This window comes from Palaemon carinicauda, chromosome 11 (assembly GCF_036898095.1).
Source record: "Palaemon carinicauda isolate YSFRI2023 chromosome 11, ASM3689809v2, whole genome shotgun sequence".
Classification (NCBI taxonomy): domain Eukaryota; kingdom Metazoa; phylum Arthropoda; class Malacostraca; order Decapoda; family Palaemonidae; genus Palaemon; species Palaemon carinicauda.
This window is the reverse complement of record NC_090735.1, coordinates 79,978,626-80,005,912: the sequence shown is the minus strand read 5'-3', so window position 1 is coordinate 80,005,912 and position 27,287 is coordinate 79,978,626. Positions and strand designations below refer to the sequence as shown.

At 37.1% G+C, this 27,287-nt stretch overlaps 1 protein-coding gene across 1 annotated transcript in view; it reads right to left on the bottom strand.

The window, feature by feature from the left end:
- Nucleotides 1-27,287, bottom strand: part of Ankle2 (ankyrin repeat and LEM domain-containing protein 2) — a 668,076-nt gene that overhangs the window by 434,999 nt on the left and 205,790 nt on the right. The window lies entirely within an intron of this gene.

The following is a 27,287-nucleotide window of genomic DNA, read 5'->3' as shown; positions in this document are numbered from 1 at the left end:
GAGAGAGAGAGAGAGAGAGTGTGTTACAAGGATTTTAGATGTCTCAAAGACTTTTTATTCCATCTGCCGAGATTCCATTTGCTCTTTGGTAGAGCAACCTAGTTTAAGCATTTAGAGAGTTCTTATGATCTTGCGTAACTTATTCTCGAACTTGTTTACCATGTTACTGTTTACTACATCATGTGAAAGTCTATTCCAAACATTTGCTATTTTGTATGTAATGAAATTGCCACACTGAGTGGTGTTGTATCTTTTCAATTCCAGTTTGTATCCTTTACCTCTGGACTAATTTGTGCAAAGCGTGAATACATTGTTGTAATCTACATTTGATATTCGTTTAAGAATTTTGAATGCCTCTATTTACTATCCCCTTAGTCGTCGAGTTTTTAGATCAAATAATTTCAAACTTTCCATCCTCTGTCTATATCCAAATTGCTTTAGTGTTGGAACTAATTTGGTGACCCTAGCTTGTACTGCTTAAAGTCTATTATCTATATCCTTCTGAATACATGGACCCTAAAATTGGACTCCGTATTCTAGATAGGGTCTTACTAGTGATGTGTACAGCAGTAGTACAGTGTGTGTTTCTGAATTGTCTCTTTATGTAACCTATTAGTTTCTGTGCCATATTTTCAGCTTTTATGCTCTGTTTGGTGAACTATAAATCCTTGCTGATAATAATACTGAGATCTTCCTCCTGATCCACACTTTCTATTTCACTACACAGCAGTGAGTAATCTGATAGCCGGTTACGATAACCTATGTGCATGACTTCATATTCCCACAGTTGAAAGGCATTTAAAATTTTCTGGACCATTCTCCAAGCGTCATTAGATTCTCTCTTAAAGCTTCTATGTCTTCTGCCTTCTGAGTTCGCATCATTTATTCCTAGTTTAGTATCATCGGCAAATATGGCTATTCTACTAGTTAATCCTATATCTATGTCGTTTATGTAGATCTGAAATAGCAATGAGCCAAGGACGGATCCTTGAGGTATTCTGCTTATAATAGCTGCCCACTCTGAAGCTTCTCCAATGATTACATCACTCTGTTTTCTGTTTATTGGCCAATCTTCGATCCATTCAGCTGGCTCGTCAATGATGCCTAGTTTTCTGATTTTGACCATTAATTTTCTAAAAGGAACTTTGTCAAAAGCCTTTTGAAAGTCTAGGTATATGATGTTTATTGCCCTCCTTTTGTCATAAATGCTAAACACATTGTAAAAAAATTCCAAAATATTTGTGACATATCTCTTTTGTTTAAAACCATATTGGCTGTCTATCAGAAGATCTTTTTTCTATATGTTCTACTATTGAATCTACTGTAATTCATTCAAAAATTGTGCAAGGAAATGAAGCTAAGACACACAGGTCTGTAGTTGCCATGTTCTTCATTTGGTCCCTTCTTGTAGATTGGCTGGACAATGCCTTGTTTCCATCCTCGTGGTGCCTTTCTTTTGTTGGCTGTATTTTGGAATATTTGGTAAAAGTGTGGGATTATCTCATTATTATTATTATTATTATTATTATTATTATTATTATTATTATTATTATTATTATTATTATTAATCGTTAAGCTACAACCCTAGTTGGAAAAGCAGAATGCTATAAGCCCAGGGCCTCCAACAGGGAAAATAGCCCAGTGAGGAAAGGAAACAAGGAAAAAATAAATATATTAAGAATAACATTAAAAAATACCTCCTATATAAACTATAAAAACTTTAACAAACAAGAGGAAGAGAAATTAGATAGAATGGTGTGCCCGAGTGTACCCTCAAGCAAGAGAACTCTAACCCAAGTTAGTGGAAGACCATGGTACAAAGGCCATGGCACTACCCAAAACTAGAGAACAATGGTTTGATTTTGGAGTGTCCTCCTAGAAGAGCTGCTTACCATAGCTAAAGAGTCTCTTCTACCCTTGTCAAGTGGAGGGTAGCCACTGAACAATTACAGTGCATTAGTTAACCCATTTGGTGAAGAAGAATTGTTTGGTAATCTGTGTTGTTAGGTGTATGAGGATAGAGGAGAATCTTTAAAGAATATGCCAGTCTATTTGGTGTATGTGTAGGCAAAGGGAAAGTGAACCATAACCAGAGAGAAGGATCCAATGTAGTGCTGTCTGGCCAGTTAAAAGACCCCTTAACTCTCTAGCGGTAATATCTCAACAGGTGGCTGGTGCCCTGGCCAACCTACTACTTCTTGTAGTTCAATAATATCTCTTGGATGAATATCACCTGGACCTGGTGCCTTAGACTTACTGAGTTCTTTCATTTTCATTTTAACATTATCCATTGTAAAGGAAATTCTATTTAATGATTGTGGGCCTTCATAAATAATAGATGGTTCGGGGACGGTCATTGATTCTTCCCTAGTGAATACAATTGTGAAATATGCATTCATCGGTTCAGCTTTCTCCAAATCACTTGTTATAAGATTACCATCCGAGTCTCCTAATGAGCTAATGTTGTTTTTGATTGGCTTTCTACTGTTTACATATGCAAAAAATTCCATTGAATTTTCTTTACTAGCTGAAGCCACACTTTTCTCTTCATTGATCTTGCCTTTCTAATTAGTTTAGTTGTGAGATATGCATTCATCAGTTTGTCTTTTTCCATATCATTTTTCAAAGGATCACCCTCCGAGTTCTTAACTGGCTTGTTGTTTTTTACTTGCTTTCTACTGTTTACATAAGCAAAAAATTCTTTTGGGTTTCTTTACTAGCTGAAGTTAACTTTTTTTTTCTCTCTCTCCACTGCTCTTGGCCTTTCTAACTAGTTTACCTATTTTTAGGCTTAACTTCTTGTGCTCGGAAATTTCATGAATTGAAGGCTGTGGACCCATTGATTTATGTTTCCTGTCTCTGCTTCTTATTGAAATGGTTATTTCTATGTTGAACCACTTAGGTTGTGGAGTTCCATTTGGTAAAATTTTTCTATGCTGAAATGCAGTGTGTAATAGATGAGATCACAGAGAGAGATATGAAAATTGTGATTGGTGACTTCAATGCTGAAGTTGGAAGGAATAATCAAGGAATATATAACGTGATGGGTGACGAGGGTCTTGGCGAAGTCGCAAATGAGAATGGAGCACATTTCATAAGTTTCTGTTTAGCAAACAATCTTGTCATTTGAGGTACCCTTTTTCAACACAAGAACATCCACAAATTTACATGGATTTCACTATGTGACAATCGCAAAAATCAAATAGATCACATTGCCATTAACAAAGAGAGAAGGAAGACTTTGTGAGAAATGTAAGAAGCTATAGAGGTGCAGATATTGGTAGTGATCACCAGCTCCTCATTGCCACACAGAAATTAAAACTGAAAGCACACAACAGAAAAGGTAGATAGAATACCTAGGCTTGATACAGCTAAAGTCAGTTGGTAGTGAAGTCTTGGGACACGCAGATACAAGGAAAAAGCCATGGATATCAAATGATACTTGGGATACTATAAAAAGGAGACAAGACAAAAATTGATTGTGGAAAGACTCCAAGGAAGTAATGAAAATTACGGATAGAGAATGCTAAGTATTCCAGTATTGATAATGAGGTAAAAAAAAAAAAACAGGAATGACTAGAGAGAATATTCAGACAGTAAAGAAGATGAGGCTGAGAAAAAAAAAAACTATGAATTCAGGGAGTGGCTATGGTGTAAGAATTTCTCATAGAATCATTAATGAAATCTTGACTGGGGCAAAGAAGAAGCATATACACATAAAAAAGAGAGATGGGTCTATTATAACAACACATGAAGAATAAAGACAACGTTGGATGGAACACTTTAGTGAGGTTATGAATAGGAGATATGAAGGGAATAATTTTATTGATATACCTGAAGCTGATGAAGACTTTGATGTGCCCATAAATGAATTCAGTGTGTTTGAAGTCAAAACTATCCTAAAAAACTAAAGAGATGGATAGCCCGTGGATACGATTGAATAACTGCCAAGATGATACTGACCAAAAATGAAGTGACTCCCAGACTACTTACAAGATTATTTTGTATAATGTGGCATGAAGAGGCACAACCTGATGAATGGAATTAGGAGTGTTGGTGAAAATGGTAAAAACAGGAGACCTGACTGATGGCAATGATTACAGAGGCATAACACTTACGTCAGTTATGGAAATATATGAATGAATGCATGATTTGTAATTATCTGGTATCATAACATCAGTGGTCATTGACGCCGATTTAATCATGCTTAATTAACAATTAATCACATAAATAAAAACTAAAAATAAAAATAAGAATAAGTTAACAATGAAACTTTTAAAATTTAATACATTTAAAAATGAGTAAGAAGGCCGGATTCTAATATGAATTCAAAAATGCTACTAACATCATAAAAAAGGTCCTTTCCAAGAATCTTGGTGAGAATGTACCTGTCATATTCACCACGAGCTTCAGACAGGAATTGTTCCCTGATACCCACAAGACTGGGATGTTCAACAAGTAAATGCCTCACAGTCAGAGGGACCAAACAATCATAACAGAATGGCTGACACCTGCCACTCATCAGGAACTCGTGAGTCAAACTTGAGTGCCCAATTCTAAGGTGACAGAGGACAGTCTCCCAGCTTCTTGGCATATTTTCATACTTCCAGGTATTGCATTTATTATTTCCTTCATGTTATTCTGATCAACAGAATTCCAGTAGCGTTGCCAAACATCACCAAGAGATTTTTTTATATCAGGCAAAATGTCATTACTAGGAAGATATCTTCCAGGAAGTAATTTGTCTGCCGCTTCATTACCAGGGACACCCACACGAGGCGGGACCCAGCAAAACTTAACTTCTTTACCTGCAGTGCAGCAAATATAGAACCACTAAAAATTTTAAAACTAAAGGGTTGGTTGGCTTAAAAACCGTAAATGCTTGTAACACTTTTTCCATCACTAAAAATAGTAAAATTTCCCTCTTTCATTACTGCTGTTTTTTTTTCAATAGAAGTCAGGATACCATACAGCTCTGCTATAAAAGATAGAGGATTTTAAAGGGAGAGCAAGTTTACAAATAAAAAGAGGATTGTACACCCCAAATCCAACGCCAGCACTGGATTTGGAGCCAACCGTAAATATAAATCCACTATCCCTGTGCTGTTCTGCATGTTCTAAAGAGTTGAACCAAAATCTGTCAATTACCATGTTGCCTTTAGCGCAAGTGTAATAATTACAGAGAGAGATCTTTGAAAATTTCCAGGGAGGGGTGACTGATAGCCTGAAATTACTACCTCGCTCTTGGAGAGATTCAGGCTATTCAGCATTCTTTCACTCTAAATCCATAAGGCTTTGGGGATGTAGAGTGAATCTCATAGTAAGAGAAGAAATTCTCTCTATTAGCAGCTTCAGAAAGACAATGAATTAGGAAGCATCTTTACCCTATACCAATATCTAATCATAGTAGACTGGCGATATAAGTACAGAGGCCATTCACCTGCATCAACTAAGGGACTAGGGATGGGGGATGACTCAAAAGTGCCAGTAGCTAATCTGATGCCAGTATGATGAATGGAATAAAAAATCTTCAATTTGGTAGTGGAAGCTGAATAACATATTCAAAATCCATATAAAAGTTTGGGTAAAATAAGTGATTTATACAATATTAGGAGAGTCTGATGATCTGTTCCCCATGATGAATAAGCTAATACATTAAAAATATTCTGAATCTCTAAATATTTACATTTTAGTTTTTATGTGAAACCCAAGTCAGCTTTCTATCAAATGTTAAACCTAGAAATTGTGTTTCTTCAATGCAGGAAAAACGATGATTTTCTAAATATATATATATATATATATATATATATATATATATATATATATATATATATATATATATATATACATATAACATATAAACATACATTAATATACATATTAGTAGGATGGCTAGGGCACCAACTACCCGTTGAGATACTACCACTAGAGAGTTACAGCATCTTTTGACTGGCCAGACAGTACTACATTGGATCCTTCTCTCTGGTAAGGTTCATTTTATCTATGCCTACATATAAACCGATTAGTCTAGCCTATTCTTTATATATTCTCATCTGTCCTCATACAACTGACAACACTGAGATTACCAAACAATTCTTCTTCACCCCAGAGGTTACTGCACTGTAATTGTTCAGTGGCCACTTTCCTCTTGCTAAGGGTAGAAGAGACTCTTTTAGCTATGGCAAGCAGCTCTTCTAGGAGAAGGACACTATTCTACCTAATTGCTTTTCCTCTTGTTTTGTTAAAGTTTACATAGTTTATATAGGAGATATATATTTTGATGTTGTTACTCTTAAAATATTTTATTATTCCTTTTTTCCTTTCTTCACTGGGCTATTTTCCCTGTTGGAGCCCCGTGGCTTATAGCATCCTGCTTTTCCAACTAGGGTTGTAAGTTAGTAAGTAACAATATATATATATATATATATATATATATATATATATATATATATATATATATATATATATATATATATATATATACATATATATACATATATATATATATATATATATATATATATATATATATATATATATATATATATATATATATATACACACACACATATATATATATATATATATATATATATATGTATATGTATATATATATATATATATATATATATATATATATATATATATATATATATTTATATATATATACATATATATATATATATATATATATATATATATATATATATATATATATATATATATATATATATATATATATATATACATATATATATATATATATATATATATATATATATATATATATATATATATATATATATATTATATAGAAATATCTATCATATATATATATATATATATATATATATATATATATATATATATATATATATATATATATATATATATATATAAAAGCATATGGGTCTGGGTATACGCCATGAATGCAGCAAAAATGAATCATAACTGCTTTACTTGTAGTAAATTTAATGCCATTCAAATCTGCCCATTTCAAATTCCATTGATCGTGAGTTGAAGCTTTCTTTCAACTGTTGTCATTCCTGCTCCTGCAAATGAAACAAAAAGGTCATCAAAGAAGAGAGTATGGAGGACGTCATCTGGCATCACGGAAGAAGTCCAATTAATTGCTAGCGCAAATAATGTAACACTTAAGTACACTGCCCTGTGGGTCTCCTTCCTCCGGGCACTTTCTTTCAGACAGAGTATTACCCATTCTATCATGAAAGAACTGTCTTTTTAAAAAGGCCATAATGAATAAAGGTAACTCACCTCTTAGACCAAACTCATGGAAAGTTTCAAGGATACCATACCACATGCTCTTTCAAAATCAAAGAATACTGTCACATGATGTTTCTTAGAAGCAAATGACTCGCAAATGGATGACTAAACGAACAAGTGCATCCAGTGTAGAGGGCATTTTCTGAAACCCACACTGAACTGGTGATAAAATACCCAACTTTTCCAGTATTCATACAAGCCTTGCATTGACCATTTTTTCGATAATCTTACACAAACAACGTCAATGCACTTGGTCGGTGGCTTGCAACTCAAAACATTGTCCTTTCCAGGTTTTAAAAAAGCTAAAATAATGGCCAGTTCCCAAACTGATGGGAAACTATGGTCTCGCCATATTCGGTTAATAATACTTATGAAAAAAACTTTTGTGTTACTACACAGGTGCTTTATCATTGCATAGGGAATTTCATCTGGGCCTGGGGCTGTATCATTGCATGATGATATTGCAGAGTTAAATTATCTCTGTAAATGGGAGATTGTATGTCTCATCTTTGATATGAAGTTGAGAGTTTTCTTTTTCTTTATATCTAATACAGGTAGCTTTCCTTAAATCCTTATTCCTTATTCTATGTTTGGGTTCCCCCAGGTCCCTCAGTTTGAGGCACCAAAGAGTTGCTAATGCATCTTCCGGTGTATTTTGCATCTTCCAGTCTTGGATGGTCTGGGATACATCTTAGGTATTTATCGAGCTTATTCTTAAACACATATACGCTCACTCCTGATATGTTTCTTAGATGAGCTGGCAGCGCATTAAATAGTCGCTGCATTATCGATGCAGGTAGCTTTCCTTAAATCCTTATTCCTTATTCTATGTTTGGGTTCCCCCAGGTCCCTCAGTGTGAGGCACCTCGTATATCCACCAGAGAGTTGCTAATGCATCTTCCGATGTATTTTGCATCTTCCGGTCTTGGATGGTCTGGGATGCATCTTAGGTATTTATCGAGCTTATTCTTAAACACATATACGCTCACTCCTGATATGTTTCTTAGATGAGCTGGCAGCGCATTAAATAGTCGCTGCATTATCGATGCTGGTGCGTAGTGGATTAATGTCCTTTGTGCCTTCTTTAGTTTTCCTGGTATAGTTTTGGGCACTATTAATCTATCCCTGCTTGCTCTTTCTGATATTTTTAGCTCCATGATGTTTTCAGTAATTCCTTCGATTTGCTTCCATGCTTTTATTATCATGTAGCGTTCTCTTCTCCTTTCTAGACTGTATAGTTTTAAAAATTGCAGTCTTTCCCAGTAGTCAAGGTCCTTAACTACTTCTATTCTAGCAGTAAAGGACCTTTGTACACTCTCTATTTGTGCAATATCCTTTTGGTAGTGTGGGTACCATATCACATTGCAGTACTAGAGCGTACTACGTACATAAGTTTTGCAAAGCATAATCATGTGTTCAGCTTTTCTTGTTTTAGAGTGTCTGAATATCATTCCCATTTATGCTTTACATTTAGCCAACAGTGTTGCTATTTGGTCGTTGCATAACATATTCCTGTTTAACATTACACCAAGGTCTTTAATTGCTTCCTTGTTTGTGATTGTCTCGTTATTAGGTCCCCTGTATGCACATAACATTCCTTCTCTGTTTCCATAGTTTATGGATTCAAATTTACCGGAGTTAAATACCATCCTATTTATCTCCGCCCATTCATATATTTTGTTTAGATCTCTTTGTAGTGAGTTCCTATCTTCTGACTTTTAGGATACCGTTCTCTTTCAAAATGATCAGTAATTAATTAATTTGAGTTTTCTGGCATCCTCATATCTAAGGTCATTGACGCCGATATCGTTTATTGTGAAAATGAAAAAAAAATAAATAAATAAAAGAATATTCAATTAAAACCATTTTAAAAGTTAAATATCTTTCAGAAGACTGGCTTCTGAAATAAAGCTAAAAATACCACTAGCATGGTAGGACACATCAGGTCCAAGTCTTGGCCAAGTTGAACCTGCCATCTTCCCCTTGAGCCTCAAACAGATATCTATTTATCTCCCTACTGTATGTGGGGCATTTGGGCAACTGTCAATGGTACCAAACAGTCGTCGCAATATGGTTGATGTTGGCCAGCCAGCTGAAACTTGTGTGTCAGCTGAGTGTGACCAATGCGGAGACGACAAAGAGTAGTCTCCTACTTTCGGGGCATCATGTTATACCTCCAAGGAGATATAACATTACTTATTTCTCTCATCCTTATTTTCAAGTAAACCATCTCAATGCAGTTGCCAGTTATTACTAATAAAATTCTTAATTGTAGGTAAAAAATCATTACTGGGAATGGGATACCTTCTTTAGTAGCAACTCAGCTGCTCTCTCATTTCTAGACACACCTACGTGGGCCGGACCTAACAAAATCGAACTGTTATACCTTTCATACTAATGATTAAAAGCCAGCCACTCTAAAATCTTTAAACTAATGGGTTATTGGAATTTAACTTCTAAAGCTTGTAGGACATTTCTTGCATCACTAAAAATGGTAAAATTGCCCTCGTCTTGTAACACTATTTTCTTGATAGCAGTTAGTATGCCATATATTTCGGCCGTAAATATGGAAGCTGTTAAAGGAAGTGCACCTCCACAATTAAAAGCATTACTATATACTTCAAATCCAACGCCAGCATCAGACTTGGAGCCATCAGTTTATATAAAAGTCGATTCCTATGATGCTGTCCTTGTTTACAGAACACCAAAGGATTTGCAATGCTTGCTTACCAGAATGCATGAAACATCACATGAGGTTTGGGTGAAGATAAATAGAAGAAAGACAGAGATGGTGATAACAGAGAATGCAATGGAAGATGAAATATCATTGGAAGGAGAAAGGATTAATGAGGTAGAATCATTTAAGTATTTATGACCTATGATTTTCAATACAGGGTCATTAGAATTAGAGTTTAGTGAAAGATTGAAAAAAGCAAATCAGACAATGGCTAGGTTAAGTCAAATTTGGAAACCAAATCGCCTGAAATTACATATAAATATCCGCCTACATATTAGTTTAGTGAGATCGGTGCTCCTCTATGGACTTGAGTCATGGTAAGACTATAAAACAATCTCCAAGAGATTTTGTAGATTTCAGAACAAAGCTCTCAGAAGGATATTGGGAGTTAAATGGCAAGACAGGGTTAGGAATGAAATTTAAAGAGACATTACTCAATTGCCATACGTGGATGAGATCAGGATGAAAGGTAGATGGAGATGGTTGGGCATGCTCTTTGCACTCCCCAAGAGAAATTAGTTCACCAAACGTTCAGCTGGGCTCCACAAGGCACTAAAAGAGTTGGAAGACCAAGGCCTACATGGCTGAGGACTATGAAGCATGAAGTAGGAGATGATGAATGGAGAAGTATTGAATTAAAAGCTCAGGATAGAGACAACTGGCAAAATCTAACTGAAGTCCTTTGCGTCAATAAGCGTAGGAGGAGATGATGATGATGATGATACATTTAGCCCTTTTCTCTTTATATGTATCCACAAAGGAGTCCCATTGTGTATCTATGTTCCCCATTTCGTTGTATTCTAAATACTTGTATTCTTTCAGTTTTATCCAGTTACTTTGTCTGTAGTCCAGCTTTTTTTATAATTTTCCTTTCTTTTAGATGAGGAATATTTACCTGACACCTAACTATTCTGTGGTCACTTTTACCAATATTTTTGCCTACTGAAACACTGGATACTAAATTTTCTTCTGTTGTTAGCACAATATCTAGCACGTTGTTTCCCATGGTTGGTTTGAACCAACCCACTGATGGAGGAATGTATTGTTGACCAATTCTAGTAGCCTATGTTCCTCTGTGTTTGATGTGGAATTCATGGTGTCCTAGTTTACTAATGCATTGAAGTCTCTCTTCATCCTGTTCTTGTTTTCATGTGGTGGTATGTATATTACTAGTATAGACATGTTGATATTTGCACCTGTCACTTCACATTCGGTTTCTAATTTAATTACTATGGAGTTTAAGTGATTTTCAATATAGAGCATTACCTCTCCACCTTTTTTTTTAGTAAGGTAATCCTTCTTGAAAAGCTTGAAACCTGGGATATCGTATTCTCCGATAAAATCCTTTACTTTTTTGTTGAACCCAGGTCTCAGTAATGACTATGACATTTAGTTCCTCACTAGCTAACATTGCCCTGAAGTTTTCCATTTTGTTTTTAACTGACTGAGTATTGAATTGTGGCACCTTGAGGAAATTTTCTATAATTTTTCTCATTATCTGTGGCTTTGCTAGTCTCCCTTATTTACTACTGTTTTATTTTTATTTTGTCAGCATTATCGAACGTTTCTGCCATAATTTGTTGTTGGAGGATTTTCTAAGAGTCTAGTTTATTCTTGGTCTACTGTGTTTAAGTAATTGAACAGGTTGAGATTAACTTGGTTTCCATATACTCTCTTGCCTTCTTCATTAAAGTGTATTCCGTCTTTGCTGTAAAAAGTATCTCAAAAAAGGGAAAGAGTTACACGAATCACAAGGATTTTGGATGTCTCAAAGACTTTTAGTCCATCCATGGCGACACTATTTGCTCTTTGGTAAAGCAATTTAGTTTAAGTATTCAGAGAGTTCTTATGATCTTGTTTAACTTATTCATGAACTCGTTTACCATGTTACTGTTTACTACATCATCTAGAAGTCTATTTCAAGTATGGTATTTGCTATTTTGTATGTAAGAAAATTGTCACATTGGGTGGTGTTGTATCTTTTCAATTCCAGTTTGTATCCGTTACTTCTGGACTGATTTATGCAAAGCATGAATAAATTGTTATAATCTACATTTATTATTCCTTTAAGAATTTTGAATGCCTCTTTTAAAAGCCCCCTTGGTCGTTAAACTTATAGATAAAATGAGTTCAAACGTTCCACCCTTCGTCTATATCCAAGTTGTCTTAGTGTTGGGACTAGTTTGGTGGCCCTAGCTTATACTGCTGACAGTCTATCTATAGCCTTTAGAATACTTGGGCCCCAGAGTTGGACTCCGTATTTGATATGGGGTCTTACAATTGATGTGTATTGTTGTAGTACAGTATCTTTGTTTCTGTATTTGAATTGTCTCTTTGTGTAACCTATTAGTATTTGCACTTTCTATTCAGCTTTTATGCTCTGATCAGTAAACTTCAAATCCTTGCTGATAATAACACAGAGATCTTCCTGCTGGTCCACACTTTCTAGTTCATTACCCAGCAGTGAGTATGGGTACTATGATTGCGGGTTACTATAAACTATGTGCATGACTATACATTTCCCAAACTTGAAATGCATTTACCATTTTCTGGACCATTCTTCTAGCTTCATTAGAACATCTCTTAAAGCTTCTACATCTTCTGAGTTTGCAACACTTATGCCTAGTTTAGTATCGTCGGCAAATTTGACTATTCTACTACTTAATCCTAAATCTACGTCGTTAATGTTGATCAGAAATAGCAATGGGCCAAGGACAGATCCTTGAGGTACTCTGCTTGTAACAGCTGCCCACTCTGAAGCTTCTACACTGATTACAACTCTGTCTTCTGCTTGTTAGCCAATCTTTGATCCATTCAGCTGGCTCGTTAATGACGCTTAGTGCCCTAATTATGACCATTAATTTTTTATGAGGAAGTCTGATGGATTTCTGAAAGACTGGGTATATGATGCTTATTGCCCTGCTTTTGTCATAAATGCTAACCATGATGTGGAAAAATCCCAAAAGATTTGTCACACATGATATCTTTTGTCTATAACTATGTGGGCTGTCTATCAAAAAAATTGTTTTACTCTATATTTTCTACTATTGAATGTACTATATCTGATTCAAAAATTTTGCAAGGCACTGAAGTTAAAAACACAGGTCTGTAGTTGCTAGGTTCTTTTGGTCCCTTCCTGTAGATTTGAGGAACATTGCCTACTTTCCATCCCTGTGGTGTCTTGTTTTCGGTGGCTGTCTTTCAGAACAATTTTTAAAAGTGTGGGCTTATCTCTTCTTCTAGTTCTATAAACTCTCTTGGAGGAATATCATCTGGACCTGGTGCTTTAGACTTACCGAGTCCTTTTATTTTCTTTTTGATATCATCCACTTTAACGGTAATTCTAATTCATGATTGTGGCCCTTCATGTTTGATAGCTGGTTTGGGGAGGGTCGTTGATTCTTCCCTAGTGAGTACAGTTGTGAAATATGCAGTTCTATAATCTCTCTTGGAGGAATATCATCTGGACCTGGTGCCTTAGACTAACCAAGTCCTTTCATTTTCTTTTCGACATCATCCATTGTAAAGGTAATTCTAATTAATGGTTGTGGCCTTTCATGTTTGATTCTTGGTTCGGGGAGGGTCGTCGATTCTTCCCTAGTGAATACAGTTGTGAAATATGCATTCACCACTTCGGATCTTTCCAAATCACCTGTTATAAGATTACCCTCCAAGTCTCCTAATGGGCTAATGTTGTTTTTTATTGGTTTTCTACTGTTTACATATGCAAAAAATTCTATTGGGTTTTCTTTACTAGCTGAAACCACTCGTTTTCTCTTCACTGATCTTAGCCTTTCGAAATAGTTTATCTACTTCTTGGCTTTACTTCTTGTGCTAGGTGTTGATATTCTCCCCTGTCATTTGATATTCCATTTCTAGTTTAATTTCTATGGGGTTTGAGTTAATTTTAACAGAGAGCATTACCCCTCCATCTTTTTTGATAAGGCGATTCTTTTTCAAAAGCTTGAAACCTGGGATTTCATATTTTCCGATAAAATCCTTTGTTTTTTCTTGAATCCAAGTCTCAGTAATGCCCATGACATCTAATTCCTCACTAGCTATCCTTGCCCGGAAGTATTCCATTTTGTTACTAACTGATTGAGCATTGAATTTTACCACTCTGAGGAAATTTTCAATATTTTTTTTCTCGTCGTCTGTAGCTTTGCTAGTTTCCTTGATTTACTAGTGTTCTAGTTTTACTTTTATCTGTATTATCTTAGATTTCGGCCAAATTTCCTCTATTGGTTTTTGGAGGATTTTCTAAGGGTCTAGTTTGTAATGAGAGAGAGAGAGAGAGAGAGAGAGAGAGAGAGAGAGAGAGAGAGAGAGAGAGAGAGAGAGAGAGAGAGAGAGAGAGAGAGAGAGAGAGTGTGTATGTGTGCAATAACTCGTAATAATAGCTTTAAACGAACTGAATGAAAATATGACAAAGCTATAACATATTGATACTGATGCAGTATCTATTATGCTTTCATATTCGCACATATTGTCAACAGCAGTGGCTTGAGATCAGCTGATTTCTAAGAAGAGTAAAAAAAATAAAAATAATTACGGTAATTGTTGATTCTTGAAATGCCCAGGAAATTTAAAACCAAAATACAAAAGTGCCTTAATGAAGACAATTAACTTCTAACTTTTTTAGTCTGTAATAACAATCAGCTGATGAAATCGATTGCTCTGTTTCAAGCCTTAGCCTACACTTGAAAATGGATTTATGCTCACTACAATTCACGATGTATTGATGTTAATTTCATTCTTAAACTCAGGGTTATTTAATATAATTATGCATAGTTAATACAGTTATCTATTTCAGGTAAAATAAAGTTCATTTAATTAAAACACCAAAAATATTGGAAACTTGTATTCTTTTGGGAAAAAACAGATTTTGCCATAGGGAAAATCGATTTATGGGTGAGATAGCCATGTCATCCTGATGGAAATTACTCCTTTCAGCTTCTACTTGGGATATTTCTGCGAGTGATATACCAGAAAAATTTTACCTTAGAGGTATCAACAGAGTTCTAACCTCTGGAGCAAATATCCCGAAAGATATCGTGTATAAATCAGGGACGTGTTAATAACAAGCCAGGGCTATCCTTCCCCGAATAGAGTTAACCTTTGTCTCAAAGGACAAGGTAGAGGGAAGGATGTAGGCAAGTGACCCGTTACAACTCCCGATCTCAATATGCTACAACTAACATGTTTCCTGTTGAACCATTCCAGCAGCAGCCATCGCATGACGCGAGGTCCCAAACTGAGAATTGGGAGGGGATGGAAAGTAACGGGTGGGCCACCAGGACAACATGGCTATCTCTTCCAAAAATAGATTTTTCCTATGTCAAAATACGTTTTTTGGGCTCGAGCCATGTTGTCCTGATGGAAATGTACCAGAGAATTATCATTCTTAGTTGTGGCCAGAAGAATTTAAACCTTTATAACCCTTAAGACATATCACACTTTCTGTAGCATTGGTAACTATGGTACCAACCTATGGAGCAAGTGATATGTTTGTAAAAAGTAGGAGCAAAGGAAATAAACGTCACAGTCCCACTCACTGTGGAGAAGATCTTTGTCTCCAGAAGATGAAAAGACCAAAGTCTCTAAAAGGAGGGTTAAAAATTGAGGTACATTACTTTTATTTTGTATAGTAGGTCCAAAGAAAGGAAATGCAAAGAACAGAACTCTTTTTTTTTTTTCCAAAAGATACATAAATGTAACAGTAATTAATTGTAACATTATATACGGTAGACATACACAGAAAACCGGAGTTTTCCAACCCCAAAATTATGTAACAGAGTAATAAAATAGTAGCACGCATTAAATACAAGGAAAAATATCCCCTTTGACTCTAAGTAATATTAAATAGTACATTGGAAAGAGGTACATGAGTCCCCTTCCACAATGTAAACTGAGAAGTCCCGACCATACAGTCTATAAGAGTCCATATGCAACACTTAAGAAGCTGGTTTAATCACACTACCAGAGGCCATCACGAAGTGTTTAATCTCTTCCAACTGACGTAGGTAATGTTTAAAGAACACTCTTGAAGATTTCCATCCTGTGTAAGCCTTTAAGCCTGCAAAGGACATACATTGGAAAAAAAATTTAAGGAAGAGGAAACATTTCTAGGGTCCTGACCCACTGGAATACTTTCCGGGTCAGCCCTTCTGATGAAGTGGGTGAATTTGGACCCTAGCTGTTTCAGAGATAGGTCAGACCCTGTCGACTCCCCTTTAAAAAGTTGACCGCCTTTAAAGGCCCAGCTCTTGGATAAGTAGGCTTTAAGGCTCACCACAGGACACAGAGAAGGGTCCTCTTGTAGTGGAACAATTTTCCAGACCCTCCAGCTTTTTGTGGCAAGTTCGTTTTTTGCCAAGAATGCAGGATTTGGATAAAGGTTTACCTCTCCCGAATCTGAGAATTCAATGTGGCAATCATCCCTTGAAAGGGCCACAATCTCACTGACTCTAGCACCAGAGGCCATAGTAGGCAAAAAGATAGATTTTAGGGGTGAGATCCCTCAGAGAGGCAGAGGCGTTATCTATTGAAGAGGCAAAGTGCAAGACTCTATCCAACGACTATGAAATAGCCTTGGAAGGAGCATTAGGTTTTAGTTTAGCACAAGCCTTCGGGATCTTATTGAAAAGCCCGCTATTGAGTTTGATATCAAAAGCATACGCAATTGATCTAGTTAGTGCCGACTTACACGACTCACCTTGATCGTGTAGTGAAATAAAGAAATATAGAAGTCCATAGAAATAGAAGAGGGCTGATGACTTTTCAAATGCAACTCATTTTATCCAGGAAGACAAATATCGTTTTGTGGCGTTGGACTTATACTCTTCTATGAAGTCAATTATTTCCCTTGGCACTCCAAATTCTCTTTGAGCCGAGAGAGCGAGAAAATCATGACCTGAAGGGTTTTCGTTATCCAAGAGGAAGCAAAGACAGTTGTCTGTTGAACAACCTAGGACAGCATTGGAGATGTTAGAGGGATCTGGAGGGATTTGAGTTCCAGGACAAGAGGGTACTAATTGTTCTTGGGCCTCTTGGGAGCCACCAGAGCTGTTGTTCCCTTGAAAATCTGCAGTTTGTTCAGCACTTTCAGTAGGAGGTTGAATGGACGAAATAGGTAGATGTGAGATCACTGGTTCCAATCCAGAGACATCGCATCCATTCCTGTCGCTTCCAGGTCCAAGTTTGGTGAAGTTTTCTGTTGAAGCTTGTCACAAAAAGATCGATTTGCAGTTCGGAGACTTGCTCTAGAATGAAACAGAATGATTTTACGTCCAGCGACCATTCTGTATCCTGAGGCTTAGATCTCGACAGTGCGTCCACCGTCACATTGCGAACCCCTTTGAGGGGAACTGCTGAGAAATGCCATTTCCTCATTTTTGTTAGAGAGAGAGTGGCTAGGATTACAAGGTTGATCTGATAAGATTTGGAGCCCTGTCTGATGACACAGTGCACTACTGTGTTGTTGTCGATGACCAATTTGACGCGTGATTTTGTCTTTGGGCATAGTCTCTTCACAGTCAGAAACACTGCCATAGCCTCTAGAACATTGATGTGAAACTTCTGATGTGATCGACCACTGACCCTGCACTTTCTTGGAAGAGGAGTGTAATCCCCAACCTTGTTCCCAGGCGTCCGTGTGAATAGTCACGGAAGGAAGAGGGTACTAAAGAGGGACGTCGTTTGATACTCTTGGCAATGGACCATGGCTTGAGCTGCTTCCACAGTAAGGTCGGGGTTTTGTGGCGAAGATCTCTCCGAGCATTAGATGCCTTTCTTCTCCAGACTCATTTGGCATCTTTGAGCTTTGCTTTCAGGATTGGGTCGGTCACAGCAGCAAACTGTAACGACCCCAAGACCCTTTCTTGTTGCTGTCTGGTGAATACTTTTGAAAGAGGTAGGCACCTGACAGAGTTTATTTCCTTTCTCTTGCCTCGTGGTAGAGAGAGGGCATGTGACTGTAGGTTCCAGTGAAGTCCTGCCACTGGAATTTCCGAGCTGGAGATAGCCTGGACTTCTCGAGGTTGAGTTGCAAGCCCAGAGATTGGAGGAAGTTCATAACCTCTTGGGTTGTTTGAAGGCATTTCGTCTTCGTTGCAGCCCAGACTAACAAGTCGTTCAGGTACACCATCACCTGTTCCGAAGTTGTTAGACATTGACCTTGACTAGTTTCGGGAAAATCCTTGAAGCTATACTGAGCCCGAAGGGCATAGCTTTGAATACGTAGGCCTTTCTTGCCCGTCTGAAAGCAAGGTAGGGGGAGAAGCGCCAACCTATTGGAAGATGGCAATAGGTGTCTGTAAGACCTATGGAGACGGTGTAGGGCCCCTGAGGAAGTAGGGTCCATATTTGCGAGAAAGTCAGCATCTGGAACTTGTCGTTCAGGATGCATTTGTCGTTCATGGATTTTGTGCAACGGATGACTCCCTTCCGGAGAAGGTCCTGAACATAATCCTCCAAAATGGGGTTCTGGGTTGAAAGAACCTCTTGAACTGGGGTGATTTCAGTATCCATTTCCACCCTAGCCCTTTTGAGACTATTCTGTGAGCCCAGGGATCAAACTCTCATTTATCCCTGAACAGGTGAAGTCATCCCATCACCAGAAGCTCCTCATTATTGTTGCAAAAGACCTGCAACTTTAGACGTCTTGTCTCTACTTCCTCGACCTCTAGTTCGACCTCCTGTTCCAGACCTTCCCATGTTACCGGGGCCCTTCCTATGAGCTTTGGCAGGGTGAAACGTGGTAGTAGCTCTCTCGTACACTAGGTTGAAGGCTGGAGACTGTGAAACGTACTGCTGGGGGACTGTGTACACAGTCTAAGGGATGGTGGCAACTGAGGCTCTCACGACAGGTTAGGAATTCCTCCCCTACCCTTGGGTTGAGGTCCTTCATTGGGGGTAAATTTTTCTTTAGATCCTGGTTTCCCAATCCTGGGGTCGCGAAGTGCTTTTTCTGGGGTTGCCAAAATCTCAAAATATCAAAATAAAAATAAAAATTCAAAATATGGCAGAACTCGTAGTAAAGAAAAAATATATAAATGTATTTGTGGATTTTTATCTATCGACTTGTATATATCTATTCATATATAAATATGAAAAAACTAAATCTTAATGGTGGTATCCTTGGGTGCCGAACACATTTGATACGTGAACAGCATCACCGTCCACGTCCAACCAGGCAGTCACTCCAGCTGTACTTCCGCAACGGGAAACACTGTCTGCAATTTTGCCGTCGTATATCGGTAAGTTGATGTATTTATACCTGTGACCCGTGTAGACGGATAATGAGATGTCGGAATATGGGTTTTCTTCATTTATTACAAAAGGTTCGTTCGTAAGTACACTATACAAAACTACTCTCTCAGGTGAGGGACTTGTCAACTCCAGCGCCCAATGGCAGCTTAACTCTCTTCGCTAGCAAAAAGCAATCTTTGCTATAATATGCCAAGACATTGGTTTTTATGGAATACTCATGAATATTGAGTTCATTTACTTTGTCGTACAAGACATCTACATACATGAATTAGGACACCTGTATAGTGATTTCAAATATGCTGCATAGGTTGCACTAAGTCTTTGTTTCTTTAAAATTCTTAATTACTCACGAAAAAGTGGTATGCCGACAATAGAAACAGAGTACTTCCCTCGCTGACAAAGTATTGCACCACAGTCTGTCAGTGGATGATAGTCTATCACAGCGTTCATAATTGAGGCTTCTAAAACCACATGGTACCCCCCATCATATTTAAAGAGAGAGATGGGCAAGGGAAGAGGAAGAGAAGGAGAGGAGCCAGGGAAGGAGGATGGGCCACTTTTCATGCCCTCTCCTCCAACATTTTTCTCTTTCCCCTTGCCACGCTTCCCTTGCTCCTCTTCCCCCTTCCCCGTCTTTCCATGCCCCTTCTCTTCCTGCTTCTCTTTTACCCCTCCCCTCCTCTCCTCCTCCTTCTTGCCCCCCTCCCCTCCTCTTTGATATTTCCTTGCCACCTCCCCTTCCTCTCTTCTTTACTCCTCCCCTTCCTTTTTATTTACCTCTTGTGAGTTTGAGTTGTTTCTATTGTTATTTCATTTATTGTGTTATTAGATGTGTGATTTTATTTGCATGTTCTTGTGAAGTTGGCGTGTCTGCGGCGCTGGTCCCACGGTCGAAAATGTCATTGGTTTGGCCGTTATTTGGAGGATTTTATGTCTCTGGTTTTTGAGGTTGGTGTTTTGGCAGTTGTTTAGAGATTTGGAGTATTGTATATGGTTGGTTTTTTAGGTTGTTTTGGCGAGATTTGGAGAGCTGTATATCATGATTTTTTCGTTTTCTGCTTCGTCTTATTTACTGCGATTAGCAAATATATTACACTTCTTTTCCTTGTTACTCCTTCCTTGACCCCTCCCCTCCTCTCTACACCTCCTCCTCCGCATTCCTTGCCCCTTCACTTTCCTTACTACCTACCCTCTTTCTTTATTCCTCCTTGTCATCTTTCCTTGTCACCGTCCCCCTCTTTCCTATTCTCTCAACCACCCTTCTCTTTCCTTGGCCCCCTCCTCTTCTCTTTCATTGGCCTCCATCCCCTCTTCTATCCTTGACCCCTTCCCCTCCTCCTTCTTGGCAGACTGCCATCAAAACAAAAAAACAGAAATCGGGTGCAACCTAAACATGATTTGAGGGTTGCACTTTCTAAGACTGAACCACGAATAGAGAAACTTAGCTGCATGATCCAGGACCAAGGCTTCCATAAAAATCAGTTTACCATTTAACAGAAAACATTTATACTTTTATATTGTTTTAGTGGAATGTGACGAAATATTATTCCAAAAGTTGGGTTTTTATTCATTTTAAGCCTTAAAATTGAAAATGCAATAATAAAATCAAATGATGTTATTTTGTCTTTTCCAACCGTATAGTACTTCTCTTATAGAAGGATATCTACTGTCCCTTACTTTTACAGACAACAACTAGTAATATTTAATAATACATATACAACAAACTAGTGGGGTCGCAGACATGGCTTGAGGTACATGATTGGGGTCACCTGAAAAAAAGGTTGGGAATCCATGCTTTAGATGAAATACCCCACTTGTCAATAAGGCTCTCATTCTCCTGAGCCACTTTGTCCATGACTTCTTCAACCAGCTTCTCAGGGAAGACATCCTTCCCCGAGATATTGGAGTCGATCAGTATTCTAGGTTCATGCCTGATCATAACAGTGGCTAGGCCGTGTTCTCTACATACTCTTTAGGCTAGGATGAAAGCATGGAGATCCCTATGAAGCATGATTAGGTGAGTTTTAGCCAAGACAGGGAAAAGATCAGATTTGGAATAGTTTCCAATAAGTATCTCTAGATAAGATTGAAAGGATAAAGAGGCAAAAACTCTCTTTAGCTTCCAGTTCTCCCTTCAATAGGGATTCGGGAATCGTAGGCAATTTCTCATTAAACTGTTAGCCTCCGGCGTCTTTATCAAGTTTTCCAACAGTGAAGGTATGTTGGACGTCTTCCCAATTGTTCAAATTGTAAGGAAGGGGTAGAGGGAAAGATTTACATGCCTCTAGCACTGGAAAGGGCCTGTTCTCCCTTACTGCTTTCAATACGGCCTTTAAGCTTCTAGAGGCAAAGGGGAAGACAGTACCTTTGGGAGCCATAAAAGTGGCCTGTTTCCTGCCAAAGGCAGAAAGTTGGGTATTAGTGAATTCAGCCGTGTTAACTCTCTAACCAAAAGGGATTGAGCCTTGTCATGATCCAGAACGATCGTTTCCTTAGGGAATGTATCATCCCTAATGGACACTTCTGAGTTAGGCCTTACAAATAGTAAGGATAGCTATCGATCGATGGAAAGAATTCCAAGTCCAAAACTGGCTTGGAACCCAAACCATCCCCAATATGATGGAACCCTTTGGTTAAGGCCATATTCTCAGCATAGTGCCAAGGGTTTTTAACTTTGCATTCTGGTAGGCTCTAAGCTGTGGGAGCATTAGAAGAAGGTACCTGTTGCAAAGCTTCTCTCCTCGCTGTTAGATATGCATGAGAATGTTCATATTTGGCAATTAAGTTCTCCATGAAAGCTTTCATGGACGCCATTAGTTCTAAATTACTTTGTAGCGAAGGTTTGTCTAATATCGGAACCGGGGTGGAGGTGGAAGCTGAGGCTTGGGTGAAAAGGAAAGAGGCATTGCAAGCTGCACTCACCTGATGTACATCCAATGACTCTTCCGAGGCTTCTGTGGTCAGCAGGATTCTCTCCTTCCCTGATGAAACAGAAGAAGTAGACGACTTGTCGTCCGTGTCCAGGCGCTCATGACTTACATAGCGTCTCGGACTTCATCATCTGCATGATCTGCTGTTACCGGCGGGGGTTGGACCATCGGTAACTGATGACGAAAAAACCGAGGACACCTCAGCCTTGGAAAAGAGGAGATCTTCCAGTTCCAGAGAAGGAAAATAAGGGACACCTTGTTAAGAGCTCTTTTGGAAGCCTCTTACCCTGTGTTGGAGCTAAATTTTTCCTTACAGGAGGTTGCAATACTTGTTAACCCAATTAAAAATGTGTATGCTCGTATTGAATGTTACTTAAAATACAATTACTACTGTATCTAAGGGAAGTTTACACAAACTATTTCACAATTTAAATCCAAATTTCCTTTCCTTCCTTTTTCTTTTCATTGTTACTTATATTTTCCCTTTTAAGCAAGTCAGTCGGAACGCTAATACAGTAATGCCTCAATATACAAAATTAATTAGCTCCAGAGTAGCTTTTGCTTTGTGAAACTTTTGTATCATGGGGCACGTTTTACATGTAAATTGCCTAATTCATTCCAAATCTTACAAAAACACCACATCAAATTTTATAATAAAGCCATAATCACAATGAAATACATTTGTATCATTCAATATACTTAACCTAACTATTATTAAGTGTAAGTTCAGTAGTTATTAGAACATCGTGCAATAATAAATTGAACATAATACAATAGATACAGTAAAATACTGTACCTATATGAAATATAAAGTACCATATGTACAGTACTATTATTATCGTTACCCTTAATACAGATAGGTAATTATTTCATTCCATAAAGTAATAACCACAATGAAATACATTTGAATCGTTCAATATATCTAACCTCACTGTGGTTTCATTGTAGTGAATTACATGGCAATGTAACCTAGGAAAAAAACTACTGTTTTTAATAGAAAAAATTACGCTCTCTTCGAAAATGACACTCGTTCCCGTCGCAAATTAATAGTTTCAGAAATATATATACATCTATATCCTCCAATAATGGGGGACCCCCAGTGGGAACTCGGGGTTTTGGGTGGGGAAAACATACTGGGGAATCGATATATAAACGTAAAACAAGCCTTTTCTTCTCTATACATTACCTTCTTGAAATTATAATAACCGGAGGAAATTACAAAACAGTATATCTGGATAAACTTTGGAGGCGCCGTTACAAAGATTGTGTCATGAAAAAATACAGTAACCAGTGCTGCCAACGTCCGATGTAGATCAAATGTTATTTTGTGACCTGTCATACTACTAGGCTAGGTTAGGTGGGTTTGTTAGGTTCTGTGCCCTTTTTGTACTTTTTATATATTGAGTAAAACTTATATGGAGAAATTATTTTATATCTGGAAATATCTATCATTACTACCTTTAGTAATGTCAACGTGCCGTTGGTAGCTCTGTGTACCATACGTCAACGTTGGTAACACTGCGTATAATTGGTAACGTTGCTAATGTTATTGTTCGTTCGTAGGAGAAGTGACACCGTGCATCTCATAGTTATCCGAATTGGTTGATCTGTTTGTTTCCGATTGAAATGAACATCAAATTCGGTTAATTCACGTTATTTACTAAAGGAAAACAATTATATATCGTTTCCCCAGTATGTTTTCCCCACCCAAAACCCCGAGTTCCCACTGGGGGTCCCCCATTATCGTAGGATATAGATGTATATATATTTCTGAAACTATTCATTTGCGACGGAAACGATCGTCATTTTTGAAGAGATCGTAATTTTTTCTATAAGAAACAGTAGTTGTTTTCCTAGGTTACATTGCCATGTAATTCACTACAAAAATACCCAGTACAATACTGTACATACTGTATATGAAATATACAGTACTATTATTAAAGTTAACCCTACTATAGACAGATACGTTTTCTATTATGTAAAAACAACCTGACCTGTTTTCTACTACTGGCTCATGGGTAACTATTTTACTCTCGGCTTGGCTGGCGAATCTCTTTTTGTATCATGAAAACTTTTTCGTAATATAAAGTAAAACAATCTTTGCATCTCGTTTCACATCATGTGGTTTCATTGTAGTGAATTACATGGCAATGTAACCTAGGAAATAAACTACTTTTTCTTATAGAAAAAATTACGCTCTCTTCGAAAATAAGACTCGTTCCCGTCGCAAATGAATAGTTTCAAATATATATATATATATATATATATATATATATATATATATATATATATATATATATATATATATATATATATATATATATATATATATATACAGTAGGGTCCCGAATTAAGCGTGTTCGAATTACACGATTCCCCTTTTCCGCGATCGCTATTTTTCAAAAATAAATTTTCTGTATCTGCGAGGCTGTTCAAAGTTCGCGAGTCAATCACTACAAAATGTATCAAATCTATTGTCTTTTTAAGTATATTGGTAGCCCTAAATACGGTGATTTATAATAAATGTTACAAAACAATATCAACATTACATTTCATTAACATAATTTCATAATGAATAGCCTATTCAAGGATAAAATTCCACATCAACAATGAAATCAACTGTTAACTGTGCGAGTCCAGCTGACAAAATGTAAACAGAAATGTGGTTACGTTCTCGGCAATCTTTATCTTTCTCCAACCTTACGATAATTGTAATGGTAGTGTTAATGATGGTATATTTAAGCATTATTTTTGTTAAGTACAGTATATTTAAAAGCCTTATTTTTCCCTCTGGGCGTTCAAGGTTTTCACGAGTAGACTGGGTTCGTTTATCGGCAGTGAATAGCCTAAACATCGGTAACGAGTCGTCAATATTTTGTCATATTTTAAACAGTATACATTTGATTTGCAAACATTGGTTTTGTAGAGTAGACGGTAAAATAAAATCTAGAGAGAGAGAGAGAGAGAGAGAGAGAGAGAGAGAGAGAGAGAGAGAGGGGGGGGGGGATTTCTGCCATCAAATATCTCTAGAGAGAGAGAGAGAGAGAGAGAGAGAAAGAGAGAGAGAGAGAGAGAGAGATATTTGATGGCAGAAATCCCCCCCCCCCTCTCTCTCTCTCTCTCTCTCTCTCTCTCTCTCTCTCTCTCTCTCTCTCTCTCTCTCTCTCTCTCTCTCTCTCTCTCTATTTTATTTTACCGTCTACTCTACAAAACCAATGTTTGCAAATCAAATGTATACTGTTTAAAATATGACAAAATATTGACGACTCGTTACCGAAGTTTAGGCTATTCACTGCCGATAAACGATAACAAACCCTTTAATGCAAACTAACTGTATCCTTTGATATTCCTCTATATTTATCACGAATTCCTTCTATACCTCCTCAGACACTTTTATTTCAAATATCTAAATTATTCTTATCACAACTAACACCATCTAGTCATTTTCATTCCATTATATCTATTATTCCTCTGGATCTTATTCCCTTTCCTTATTCTGTTTATTCGATGGGATTCGTTTTTTCCCTTTACCGTCTTTCAGAATCTATTTTTAGCCACTGGCAACCAAATCCCCCCTTCCCCCGTCTCCTACCGTCTCCCCTGCGAGTCCACCCAGCCTATCTCATCACTCCCCCCACCTTCATCCTCCCCTGTTCTAGGTCTGTAACATTCTGCGTCATAATATCTCTCTCTCTCTCTCTCTCTCTCTCTCTCTCTCTCTCTCTCTCTCTCTCTCTCTCTCTCTCTCTCTCTCTCTCTCTCTCTCGTTATACAATACTTACAAATAGATGAAGAAACTAAAATCGGTTTTCTTGAAGTGTCAATTAAATACAAAAGGAAAAAATTATACCGTGTATACATCCATTTCAATCATAGCTTAAAATACGGTAACCGATTTCGTCCGCAAACCACTATTTTTTAGGAAACACCATTCTATTCCAGAAAATTTTTACTCTTTAAATGTCAATTGCGCTATAATAAAACATGTACTTATGTTGTTAAATTTCGGGTGTGTTTTAAAAATCGAGTATTGCTAACTTATTTTTGTTTTACTTTTGGCTGTGATCACATCAGCTGATGTCTAGCTTCCGCGAGAATACAATAACAAAGAATTGTTTACACCATTTCTTAACTTATTCAAACCATCTATACAGTTAATATTACATAAACACCAATGTGTTATAACCTATCATATTTATTGTTTAGTACTTTAAAACCATCCCTCTCTCTCTCTCTCTCTCTCTCTCTCTCTCTCTCTCTCTCTCTCTCTCTCTCTCTCTCTCTCTCTCTCTCTCACATCGAACGTTATAGCGGTAACCTAATTGTTCGGTGACTTTAAAAATAGGCCTAGTACTTTCTTCTTTTACCTTTTTTGCATATGGATCCATAATTGAGGTGGGTACAAGTTAACTTATAACTGAAGTTAGGAAAAGTATTTTGGATATGGAAAGGACAATTATCTTTCGTAACAGTTTAGAATTATCGTAAGTTATCACTCTGTCATTAGCGGCAGTTTGCTATTGTGGATTAAACGCATAAGGAAAAAAAATTTCCAGCTTTGCTACGAATTTAGGAATTTATATGGATACGGTAAGTAAAATATTTGTAATAACAATGTTTACTAAATGTTTGTAATATCATTAGTTATGACTTAGATCATGTGTGTTTAATACATTCGTTTGTTTATTATGATCGAAGATGGAGCGTAAACAAATGGAAGGTTTCCGTTTCAGGCGGCATCATAAAGAAAAACATTTCATAAATGGCATTCATTTCATTTATTTGAAAGTTCTAATAAAAAATAATTAGAACATTGGTAATAACAAATTCAACATATAATCTATACTTGGTAAAATTGCTGTCAATTCAAAAACACAGATGTATAAATGCGTCTGTTTCTTCGTTGTGATCAGAGATAAACGTAAAAAAAACATTGGTTGTCGTTTTCTATTGTGCTTTTTAGCGTGTTTAGGAAACGCATGATATAAAATCGCCTTTATTTTGATAATTCTGGATTTTCAATCATACAACAAGCTAGTCTATAGAGTGATGGTTTTGCTATTCAC